We start from the raw sequence: 12,490 nt of genomic DNA, 5'->3' as shown, positions 1-12,490 counted from the left end.
GCGATTAATTACTATTTTAGGTACTCAAATGAGGTGATGTTTCCTATTTTATTTGCATTATGTACAAAATCTAGTCTCTACCTCTACTAGTGAATTATTTTCTTCCAATATGATTTTGATAAAATAGCGGCCAGCTTTGGCAGTGAGGTATCATTACTAGTCGGTATCATTAAGAAGGGAACTTTGAACACCAATGGTTCATCCGCATTTGTTCATATAAATAGCGGCAAGAGGACAAATGAAGAGTGGAAAATGAGCGATTTGAGTGTACGTTCGAGCAATTCCGTGACCACTCCCACCTCGTCTACGTTATGCAGGCTTTCACCTCCTCTCACCCCGCTAAAATTTTTTATCACATTCGTATGAGAGGGGACAAGTGTCGTATGCCATTTACCCTAAATATACCAGTGGCTCGTAAATATAGATGGTATTTACAACGACGAAAATATAATCGACGCTCCATGTCCACCCACACATACTTTCCCACCTCTGAACAACAGTCGACGAGACAATTTTGAATAAGAATTTATGAAAGTCTGTCATTGAATGGAATTTCTAATGGCACAACGATCATCGCATTTATTCCGGTGAAAATAATATACCCTAGAATTTAATAATACTGAAAATGTCAACACCGAATGCCTTGAATGAGATGAAAACGGCCTTGCTCATCGCGTGTACCGATCGTTGCTCCCCGACGATGCGTGATATCCCCGTAACGTTTGGCCCTCGTAAAACCGTCGTCAACGAGAAATACATCCTGAAAAACGAGGCACATGCATTCTGCGGAGGCACACACACCCTCTCCCCCCCCCCCTCCTATACCAGAAGCCACCGGATGTTTCGTCGATGAGCCATTGACGCTCTCCAGTGTCTTCGGCGATTTATAAAAGGGAACATTCTCAATTACTCATGCTGACTTTATACGTTTAGTGTTTTTCGGGTATTTTTATTATTCGAATGGCTTTTGAGATACATTACGGAACGCCCGGATGTATCCGCAATGCGCTCCTGAGTCAACAGGACGTCGCAGACAGAAGGGAACTGCAGTAAGCCAAAGTCTCTTTGGTAATCTAACGGAACGAGATTTATTTCCAACTTAATCTTCCCTTTTTTTTTTATTATTTCGAGTTTCGCGAACGCGTGAGACTCTTTTGTACTTGATTTGTGAGGGAGGAGGGGGCATTGAACTCTATTCATTTGCAATCCAAGAGATAAGACCATTGAACACCTGGACATTAGAGTACAGTTTAGCCAAATTATCGATCTCTATCTCTCTGAACCTATCAATCCAATAAATCAATGAAATAATGTCTTCTGGCATATCAACCGCTATCTAAATTACGTAGCAATTCAATGCTTTCCTTTTGCCTCTAGCTTCAAGACTCCACAAATCCTTGAAAGCATGAAAAGTCAAAAGCCCCAAGTGCACTTCCTTGAAACAGCCCTAATTCAATCGAACTTCCAACATTCCTGAATTTTGCCACGTGTGACGGTGGTTGAGTACCTAAAGTTTGATTCCCAGATTCCTCGTTGTTAACAAGAAAAAAAAAAAACAAGAGGAAAACAAAGTTTGTCTACATCTGTTCCAAGAGCGACTTAACGCGTTCCCTTGATGTTCCAACTGCGTGAATCAATAATGTTGGACGAGAGTCAGAGAGCAGAAAGGAGTTGAGCATCACAGAGTGCTTACTTATACGAGCGTCATCCTCGGTCGTCGCACGTGCGTGTTATCGTCCTCCTCTGAGTGGCTGAGTGTAAACGCCGGAGAGAAAGAGAGAGAGAGAGAGAGAGAAAGAGAGAACCGAAGAAGCCCAAAGGAAAAGATGAGTGAGATCGAGGTATCCAAACAGTCAGTGAGGAAGTGGCCAAAACGTACATCACAGATTCGTCTTTAGGAAGTCGGCAGAGTACAGAGAGTCCGCCAGACTGAGAAAAAAACTCGTTCGTTATAGCCCTCTGCCCTTCGCACTGCCAATTCGGAATGCCAATGGTAAACGCCTGTATCACAGATGCTATATGAAGCGCCAAAGAGTTCAACATTTGCCATACATACATATATGTATTCCTAATAGACGAACCGCATTGGTGCATTATTAGATCCAAAGCCGATTGTAAAAATAAATGGACTTACCCCGATACTGCAAAGCCGAAGACCGCCAAATCTATTCCGGCTAAATACATTCTCAAACTGAATTCTTTATTAATTCCACTTGATTCCTCCCTCTTCATGTTGTGCTATCTCTGGTCTCCACTAGCAATTGTGAAACACTGGGTTATTGATGATGAGTCGGGACGGATTGAACCTGTAAACATCATCGACACGTTAGACATTGCTCCACCAACAGAAATAGCATTTATAACGACAGATCGTGAAGAATGGGAGACTTAACTACCGTTGACTAACCATTTTTTTTCCTCTTACTTTTCAGATATTTATAGGTTTCATTCGTGACTAAGTGCCTCGTATTTCTACTTTTCTCCTGGCGTTTTCGGGTGTATTCTCATGTCTATCGGTTCATTACGATCGCACTGCTCGCGGAGAGCGCAAGAATTTTTATGGAGACGTATACGACCGATGGAGAATGTTTCTCCCCTGTTTCTATCTCTACTTTTTTTGACTTTGGGCTTTTAAGCCCGATCGGTTTGACTCTTTGGAGGTAAGTGAGCGAGCGGTTTCCCTGAAACCACATCCCACAGTTCAATGGGAAAAGATTGAAATTTATAAATAAATAAATAAAGCTTTGTTTGATTGTGCGATTGAGAGAAGAGAAAACATGTCACGTCGGAAAATAAATGGGAATTCATTGACGGCAGTCTAGTCTCGTGCCTAAAATGCAGGTTTCATACTTGTCCAAAGTGTGTAAATCAGTTTCTTTTATGGGTTCCACTTAAACGTTAGAAGTCAAAGAGTCTAGGGCCTCTCTCAATGCCGTCACACATTTTACTGAAATTGTCGCGCGTTACTAAAACTAGGGGTGGAAAATTTATCCAAACCTACACTCAAAGGCCAAGACACAAATGACAATCAGAAGGCATGAATCAAAACCAGTCATAAAATTCATGTATTCGTTTGATGTGAATAAACAAAATACAAAGTCATAAGTTTAACGACAAATTCGAAAGCCATTCTTGCATAAATCAGATGGTTGAGAGATCAAAGTGCACTATAGAGTTTGTCTCGAACGGTATTGCAGTATTGATTTGTAATGTGACAACGAAGACGTTGGGATCGTCATTTTGCTGGTTATTATGCGAGGCAGTTGATTCAATAAAGAGATATGACTGGCAGCCGTCCGTAATAATATCGCGGGATATCGAATGACACTAACCTCCGGCGTTTCTGATTGTCGAACGGTAGAAAGGGGAAAGGAGATGATGCCAACAGTGGAAAACACATATATATATATTCCAACACAATGATTCAAGTGTGTTATAATGACAAATAGCTGTCGTATCGATGCAAAGGAGCCAACATAAGGAACGATGAAAGGATACAGTTTCTCCTTACATCACTCTGAAGCGTTGCCAATAATAGGAGAAGCTGAGAAAAGAAGTAGAAGGGAAGATTGTCGACGTCGCGGTCGTCTTTCAAGAAGTTACGAGACGCATTAAGCACGCCATCTTGAAATCGACGTAAAACAAAGGGACCGAAGAGAGTGAACCGGGGACTCGTAATAACGAGAATAACGTTACCGCCAAGCGGATTTATTCTGATCTCACTGAATGATAGAAACTACCGGTTGTTACGGAATTATAACAATAAGAAGCTAACTGTCATTATCTGGTGTATAGATTTTCATTGGTATTACCTGCTGATATGGAGTTTTGATGCTTGTAATGGGCCCCGAACCCTTCTCCTTCTGAGGTGATCCTTCGGCTATATTCTCCAGCGTACTGTTACGCTTTTCTTACCCTGTGGATAACGCCCTGAGGTTATACTATGTGCAGCTGAAGCAAGTTGAAATTCACGTGGAGGATAACTACTTACCAAGTCCTCAAGATTCACTCCTCCGGGGGATCACGCTGAGGGTTACGATCTTGTTGATTGCTGTAGATCCGATACTCGACACAATCAACAACTGAGATTTGCCCAGTGGCTCCCTCCGGCGATATTCAACAATTCGTCTGAAAAAAAAAATCAAGCATTGTATTGTAAGTAATTATCTGAATGTTGATGAAGATGAATCGATAAAGGAAAGTAGATATCACTCCGGTGGTTGATGCAACTCAGATCCGCCTAATCAGGCTCAGTTTCTCAATTTGGTTAAAATTGAGGTACGATGGGAAATATGAAAAAAATTTACATTGACAAGTACTTGTTCAACATTCACAGCACGATTTATCACCCATCTAAAATGTATAAAAGGTAACAAAACTCAACTCTGCCCTTTTCCCCCCTCACCGATGTATATAGACCATCATGCCTCAGCGGATCCTCTTTATTACGACATTTAATTTGTGAGGGACGTGTTTCCATTACGGAATATTTCTGTATTTGTCTGCAAAGTTTCTCAAGAGTTTATGAGCAAACTCCGTCGTTGGACTAGATAGGCTACAGCACCGTGCTGTTTGTCGGCTCTACCACTGTTCCCTACCTCCTTCTTCTCTCTCCTTTCCACTCACCACTTGGTCGTCTGTTGGACGATGTCTTTCAACGTACGACCTCCTTTCCCCATCCCCATCCCCATCCCCCTCCCCTACTTCTCCTTGCTTTCCTCAATGGAGAAGCCTCTACCCCCTTCACTCTGGATCTACAGCATCAAGTTGAATCTTCTTGAGACTAATGCAAAATTTTGTAGCTAGTTCACTAAGAAGTCTCTCTTTCTAACCAGTTATGCACTACAATCCTTTGATACTTTCCAAAGGAAAGGAGAAAAATATTTGTTTTCATAGGGCTGGATGGGAGGATGCAGCACAAGTTAATGTTATAAATCACTAAAGTCATGATACCTTGAACTGTTGCGGAGCTTGAAAAACGATTCCAAGTTGGTGGAGAGAAAATTTTTGGCATTTTCCACGGGTATAGGACAAAATACGAATGCATCACGACGGGGGATGGGATTGGAGGAAGGGGGTTGAGAGACGATCCAAGGATTTTCCACTTTTCTCATTGTCGCCTCTGGATTGTTGGCACATTTGAGGAGGGATGAGTGGGAGGAAAAAAGAAGGGAAGATTGGCCGCTGTCCAATAGACATCTTAAGTGTCATCTAAGGATATCACCATCGCGATTTCCGCTCTTGAGATTTTTTAATTTTCGAGATAAAGAGAGGGGTGAAAATGAAGAAATGGGCTGGATGATTCTCACGATTAAAAATTCCATCGATGATGAAGTATTTTGAAGGGACATTTGGACTTGTCTCGTTGAGCGATCGATGCTAAGGGCCAACAGGAGGGGAAACCGTGGACAATATTAATAAATAACTTGCTATTGTCGTGGCACTTTACAATTCTGGGTAGCGCAACATTTTCTCTCACTCATCTCGTTGATATTCTAATGGCATTGTGCAATCCTTTTCGGAAGTAGATAGAATAAGAACCTTAGGGGCATTAAAGTGATCCAAATGGTTAGACCAGTTTTCTTTATAGCATCTCCCCGGAAGATGCATCACCATCATTGAATTATAATCAGATAGAAATAGGGGGAGATTTGGAATTAAATACAATGCTGTTTGTGATGGTAAATTTGGTTGTCGAGTGGAAGAGAAGTTTGGCAATGAAAATATATAAAAGTGATAGAGAATGTTGGCTAATTAAACAGAGACGTTTAGAATGAGGAGCTTTGGCTTGACGAGGGGTAGGACAATTTAAGCCTATCCTGGGGAAGGTCCATTTCTCTGTACACAGATGAACTCGATTGTGTGTATTGTTGATGCAGGAGTGTGATTTTAAGGGCGTTCACGTATAACGGGAATACCGGTGATACCTCGCTGGTCAATTCAACTTGGTGAGGGGTGGAGGACACTCTTAAAATGTTATGATGTGGAACTTGTGATTTCATGCCACATTTAATCAACATATTGGTGAATGCCACTGGAGAAATTCTCAAGAATAATTGCTGATGATTATTGATCTGCAGAAAAAAAATATCGGGTGAAGAGCAAAATCCAATAAGACTTACGATTTTCGTACATTAAAATATTGTTCAATTGAGGCTGAAAGTCCATCAAGTTAGTTAATTGGACTTTTCTTGATTGGCAAAGAATTGTTCTTGGTATTACAATAAATTCTAATGCTTCCGTTCCAATGCACCCAACAAAAGAAAAATTACTAATAAATTCCGTTAAGAGTACATTCTCTCGAGAACGATTCCTTCTTTTCCTCAATTCCTCTCACTCCAACCAGGTCACCCAAAGTTTAATGACTTTTTGTTAATTAACGCAGTGTACGCGAACGAGCTCAGTCTCTCCCCTCACCTTCCACCTCGTGACTTTTCCGTGTCGTAGGGACACCTATTTCGCGCATTGGGACACGATAACCCGCGAAGTTAACGTGTGTGTTCGTTTATTTGTACACAGAACGACGAGTACGCACCGGACCGCGCCGCGCACGTGAAACAATTTGCCAGTCGATAAATTTTTATAGAAGGGCTAGCACTCTGCCCATCTCCGCAAAACACATTCACATATACACAAGTGCCAAAATACAGACTATCCAGGAATAGTAGTAACCCGTAAAGGGTTGGGATTATAAGGGGGGGGGGGGAGGAGGAGGAGGAGTATGCACTGCCTAGTACTGGCGAAACGGAATTGAATCGATGTATTTATGTACCGTTTTAACGCTGATACGAGTGGTGAGAGTTGGGGCTTTTGGGGTGGGGCAGAAGAGGAGAGTTGGCACTCGTGTAATTGCACTCGGCAGTAACATACCACAATCGTGAACCATCCTCGGGACATTCAACAGTGGCAAATCTACCGTATGCGCCCCATATACCCATTCAAATTTTATTCAACGACATTTTCATTTTTTTTTTTTTTTTTTTTGCCACCTACAATTGGGACAGACTATCATTTGTAACCCCCATATCGAAGACAAATGAACGTTTTATCGTCACACGAGTCTCTCCCCAGCTGAACTTTTACAATCGTTCCCCTTCAAATGTCACGGAACGTGCGATTGCCCTGTCGACCGCATTCAGGAGAATTTAACTTGTAAAATGAAATTGAAGGAAAAAAAAATGAAAATGAAAAGGAGGGAGAAATTATGTTCGATGGCTCTTGACAAGGCATCGTGATCTTTTGTATCAGTTTGAATTGAACTTTGAGCGTAAAACCAGAGGTTTAGACTTCATACATATATAAACCTCTGGGGGCCGATAAACTGAAAACGTTTCATTATCGCATGAACGAGAAATTCTCACTCGCTCTCTCCGACACCTTGTGCGCCCCTGGATTAATGTCCCTTCGTGCTACCCAGCAGTAAACGCCACTTCCGCAACGTCGTTCACTTCGTCTCAAAATTTATTGCAATTGATTTTTTGATATAGAGGAATAATATATAGATAACTGGGGGGCTACGCCCCCTATTCACTTCACTCGCCCCCACATGACGCGCACATAGGTGAATCCCATATAATCCTTAATCTAGCATTTCTAATTGTTAATTCATTGTCACCATTATTCAAAAGCTCATGATGAACCTTGTGGATAACCCTTACATACATTTTGACCAAATCATTTTCACAAAAAGTTGATTTGGTTTTTTGTAATATACAGACGCATTCATGACTCCCCTGCAAGCCCTCCTTTCCAGTCCCTTCAGGTAACCTAACAATTCCCAATGTTTATGTATTTTCAACGGCCCTGACTCAAATATTTGAAATCAGAATGTTTTTAGAGCTCGAATTGATGAAGAAGTGATAGGATCGTCGATAGAGATCTCGTGACATTGATAGACATCAAGGATAAATACGTATGGTATAAAAGAGGGGGACGAGAAAGGGAAACAATGGGAATGTTGTAAAGGTAGGCGAATGGGAAAGATTCAGGGGCTTGAGCAGGTGGCAGTGAAGGGAAAAGGGAATAGACTAAAGCCCGTTGTGGCGGTTAAGGGTAAAGGGTGGGAGTTGGAGACGCATTTTCAGACAGCGCCACCAACTTTGCGGGGAGAGAGAGGAGCAGTACAAGGGGAGGGAAAGAGGCAAAGGGGTTACGTTGAAGAGGCAATATAGGAGAAAGCTTATTATTGGAGTTCGCTGCTACCGGTTGAGGGAGAGAGAGAGAGGAAGGAGTGAACAAAATACAGGCGAGCAGTGATTGCTGTTTCCAATTGAACCCACCACCCACTTTACCCACCCAACCCAGGCCACCCCATTGCAATGCTACTATTCTACTCAGTCTCACTCTGTTTTTCGTCTACTCTCTTTCTCCGATGGCTATGCGCACCATTCGCATTCTCTATGCTCCACCTGAATGAACGAGCTAGCGGAAAATAATCAAGCTCCGCCCGGAGCGACTATCTACCGTATGTACCTACCCCGCGCTTATACCACTGCTACAGACCTGGTGCAGTACCTGGTTTGTGTACACTGGAGTATTGGTGCGCTTCGAGACACGTTTATTTCAACTACTATATTGCCAATGTCACTGTACCAATTTTTTTTTTCAAATTCTTTTTTTTTCTCTTATGATGCGGCCTCGAGGGGTGCATTGATTGATTATTTTTTCAGGTCTGTAGTGGAAGTCATTAAAATGAAATGAAACATAGTTACCTTGTGCATTTCTCTCTCCTCAATAAATAAATTCGAACAATCGAATCTTTCACTCCCTTGTCATAGTTTAAATAATCGTGAAGTTGCATGATTAGCCCCGAGGCCATCCAATCTGCGACCCCCTGAATGCTCACAAGTGGCATCGGATAAAGATGTGACTGTCGAGTCTTGAGGGAGAGTGCGTGCATAAAACTACCCTCCCACCCCAAATTTTGAGGCCGTCGACTAGCCGTCATCGTCTCGTCTGGAAGCCGTGAAGGGATGGGTATATGTACTAGAAGCACTCATCAGCTGCAGTGTACGCTGCAACTAATGAGACATAGCTAAAGGGCACAGAGGACATAGAAAGGGTGAAGGGAGTTATAGTTGTACATGGAAAAAGGGGGGGGGAGGGGTGTGTTAGAAGGGCCAGGCGATACACTTCACCTGAGACCTCCTGGGTTTGTGCAGACGTGCAATAGAAACGACGGGAGGGCTGGTATACATATAGATGTTGTAGTGAATGGTATAGGGGATATGACTGCAGGAGCGATGAAGAAGATGACGAAGATGAGAGGTGCGCACAGGCACAATTAAAACTGACGCTCCTAATGGCAAGTCAAACGCCCGACGTTGGGCTCGAGTGATTCTTGACTTTCCAATGAAGCGATTGTTTCATATTCCTCGACGTGCCTCATCCCCTCTCCAGCGATACTTCTATCTCTTCAGTCCCTCTTGCACTTGGTCTTCTTCTTTCCGACGGTACGACTCCATTCTAGTCTCCTCGATGTGTCACACACGTACAAAATGTCACATTTACATGAATAAAGTGGATGAATGTATATTTTAACTGTCTGCCGTTGACAGACGAGACGAATTCTCATTGGATCGTCGCCCTTCGACACTTGCTCAACTTTCAGACGTTATAGTATTGTATTGTTGTGTACGACATTCGGGAGTTTCGGAGATTACTTGAAAGTGTGGGTCTTGGGAATGCCAACGATTCACTTCGGTGGGTTTTCATTATTCAGAAATGACTTCCTAAAAATTAAGGCGGTGCTGATGACGGAAATGGTGAGGGACGGGGAGGGCACTCACCGAGCGGAACCGGCGCTAAACAAAAACGAGGAATAACTAGCGGAGGTGAAATGTAGGAAAAGACAGCGCTTCGAGGCAAAGGTGGGTCAAGAGACTCTTGTTTTTTTTTGTTTTTTTTTTCGTAGTGACCAGGGGACGATTACCCATTCTTTCAGAATTAGTGAAATACCAAGAAATAGACGGACCCACTCTGCTCTACTTTCCTCAGAAAAGTATAGACTTTTCATGAACATTTTTGGATTTTTAATATCACGAGTTACTAGTCAAAATAATCCTAAATAATTGCTCTTCTATGTTTTTGATTCATAATAATTGATAATAATTTTATTTTGATCTCCATTTACTCTATTTATTTAAACAGATAAAAAGGAAAATTGTTGGTTACAAGTTTCCTAAAAACACAGAGCGATTGTTTTCTTCTATTTGTTCTGAGAGTAAAAAATATAAGAATTTCTCGTCTGCGTTCATCTGCATCTAGCATGGACCAAGAATCCTTGGGCCTTGCTTAGTCTAACTTCCACCAATTTCTTTTTTATATACTAATGAGGAGTAAATCTCAAGATAACTGCAAGAGCACATGCCCTTCTTCCCCCAGCAGATGCCTCGAGCACTAGGAGCTATGAATACACTGAACGTTCATGGAAAAACTGCAGTCATAATTGCCTACCTCCATGATGAGTTGTTCCACTTTTTCTTTATCTTCGAATGAAAAAAAAAAAATTTTTTTTCCACTAGAGTAGAATAAAAATGAGGCAAAATTGAAAGCTAAAAATATGGTGATTAGGTGTGTGGTTGCAGCTTGAATTGTCTCGGATTCACGTTTGTGATTATGTTTCACCTTGCTAATGTCAACTCCAACGTTCGTGCATCATTCTCGAGTGCTCTTGGTGTTAACAAGCCTTCACGTATTGTGTTGCAGGGTACATGCTTAAAAGGAAACCAAAAATGGGGACAAGTGGGTAAGGAGAAGACGCTGGCTGGTGGCTGGGATACTTCACCTGGAGGTGTTGGAATCAGAGGAATCAGTGTGACACCTCCGGGGCTCACTCCTATTGCATTTCGAGTTTTTTTTTCCTCTGTACTTTGGTTTCTTTCTCTTGGAATGAACGAGTGCAGGGAACACAATAACAAACAGTACTAATGAGCTTCTTCAATAGTCGAAGAGTCATTCGTCTGTGTGAGGTATTCTTAGGTTTCTATGCCAGTTTAATGAGGATATGTTTTGCAAAGGAAGTATCGTAGTTAATCAATCAATAGTTAAAATCCCTGGACTCTCTGTTATTGACTTTGTTACTTTTATCGGAAGTAGCGCCATTGAAAAATTCGGATGTTATTGTAACTGAAATTTCAAAAAATATCTCACAGTGCTACTTATTTTCAGAAGGCAAAAAATCTTGAAATGAAGTAGTAAAAAAAATCTGGAAAACACCCCCTCACAAACGGCATGAGGAATGAAGAAATGCTCGAAGAAAAATGCAACTAATTGGTCCCTAGGAAGACGAAAGAAGCTTTTTTTTTCGCTGGCAAACACGATGAGAGTTGGCTACCGGAAAAAGAAACTTGGGGCGGGGATGAGGCTGTATGGTAGGTCCGATGAGTGTTAGATACCAGTTGGATAGGCAAGATGAGTAATAAGAGAATGAAAGAATGTGAAACTGGCAAAGGAAGACCCATGAGGGACATACTGGGGTCTGGAATACATTGCTGAGGTGTATGAAGCTGTCGAGTGTGTACCAGTGTCACAAGAGAATAGGTAGAGGTACTTGAAAACATGAAAGAAAAATGGCGTTCTATCTGTATGACAAATTATTCTTTATTTGCCAAAGGAGTTCTGCCTTTGAAGAACGATGATAAATCATCGATTAAAGCTATCGAAGCTATTTCCCTACCAATATGGAAAATTGACTTGCAGTTCATCGAAAAAGTGATAAAATTTGGGCAACAGTGATGACTAAATAATTTCAAAAGCGATTTATTGCGATGAGTAATTTTGCATTATGGATCGTTTAATGGGACAAGACTCTGACAATACACAAAAGGTAACGAGTCAAATAAGAAGGGAGCGGGGGAGGCGGATAAGGTACAAGAAGGTGGGGTAAAAGAGGTGGAGATAAAGGGGGGTCTCAGTGTATCGGGTAAACTGTAGAAGGAGGGAGTTAATAGGACCTCATTGTTACGGGAAGGAAATTCGATAATCGCTCGGCACACACAGGCCCGATGCCGAGCTGGCTCACTCCTCTTTACTTCGGTAGTGAGAGGTACCATTGGAGAACTTTGACTAAACGCCTCCACGCTTCCTTAACCTCCCATTAATCAATATTACATAGACGAAAACGTTCCTTTGTTTATCGACTCGCGCTCCTAATAGGTTTTCACTGGGTAACAGCAGTAGGTGAAGGCAGGATGACGCGGCCGACTTCGATGAGTCGATGGGGGGTAGAGAGGGGCTGAGATCCTTCGGGAGAATCAACATATTTGATGAGGCATTTAACGTCAGCGTTTATTTGGGAGGAATTCCCTTCATCTCGCCACTCTCTCAATTTTGAAAATGTTCTTTTCATTTGCCATTGCTCACTAATTAAATAGCTTTTGCAACTATTCATTAGCAAGCCAATACCGAACGCTACAAATTTGTTTTCTCTATTTAAAATTGGGCTAATCATTTTGCAATGAAAAATAATTTTTCAAAAGTATCAACTCAA

General features: G+C 41.8%; 1 long non-coding RNA gene across 7 annotated transcripts in view; it reads right to left on the bottom strand.

The window, feature by feature from the left end:
- Positions 1 to 12,490, bottom strand: part of LOC135161239 (uncharacterized) — a 123,651-nt gene that overhangs the window by 84,224 nt on the left and 26,937 nt on the right. For all 7 annotated transcript variants that reach the window (XR_010298739.1, XR_010298743.1, XR_010298737.1 and 4 more), the window contains 3 exons: positions 3,992 to 4,128; positions 3,813 to 3,916; positions 2,135 to 2,306 (listed from right to left, as the gene is read on the bottom strand). This is a non-coding gene — a long non-coding RNA (uncharacterized LOC135161239). The remainder of the gene's footprint in view (positions 1 to 2,134; positions 2,307 to 3,812; positions 3,917 to 3,991; positions 4,129 to 12,490) is intronic.

Source organism: Diachasmimorpha longicaudata, chromosome 4, assembly GCF_034640455.1.
Source record: "Diachasmimorpha longicaudata isolate KC_UGA_2023 chromosome 4, iyDiaLong2, whole genome shotgun sequence".
In the NCBI taxonomy this organism is placed as follows: Eukaryota; Metazoa; Arthropoda; class Insecta; order Hymenoptera; family Braconidae; genus Diachasmimorpha; species Diachasmimorpha longicaudata.
Note: the sequence above shows the minus strand (reverse complement) of the source record. Positions and strands in the feature narration are given on the sequence as shown.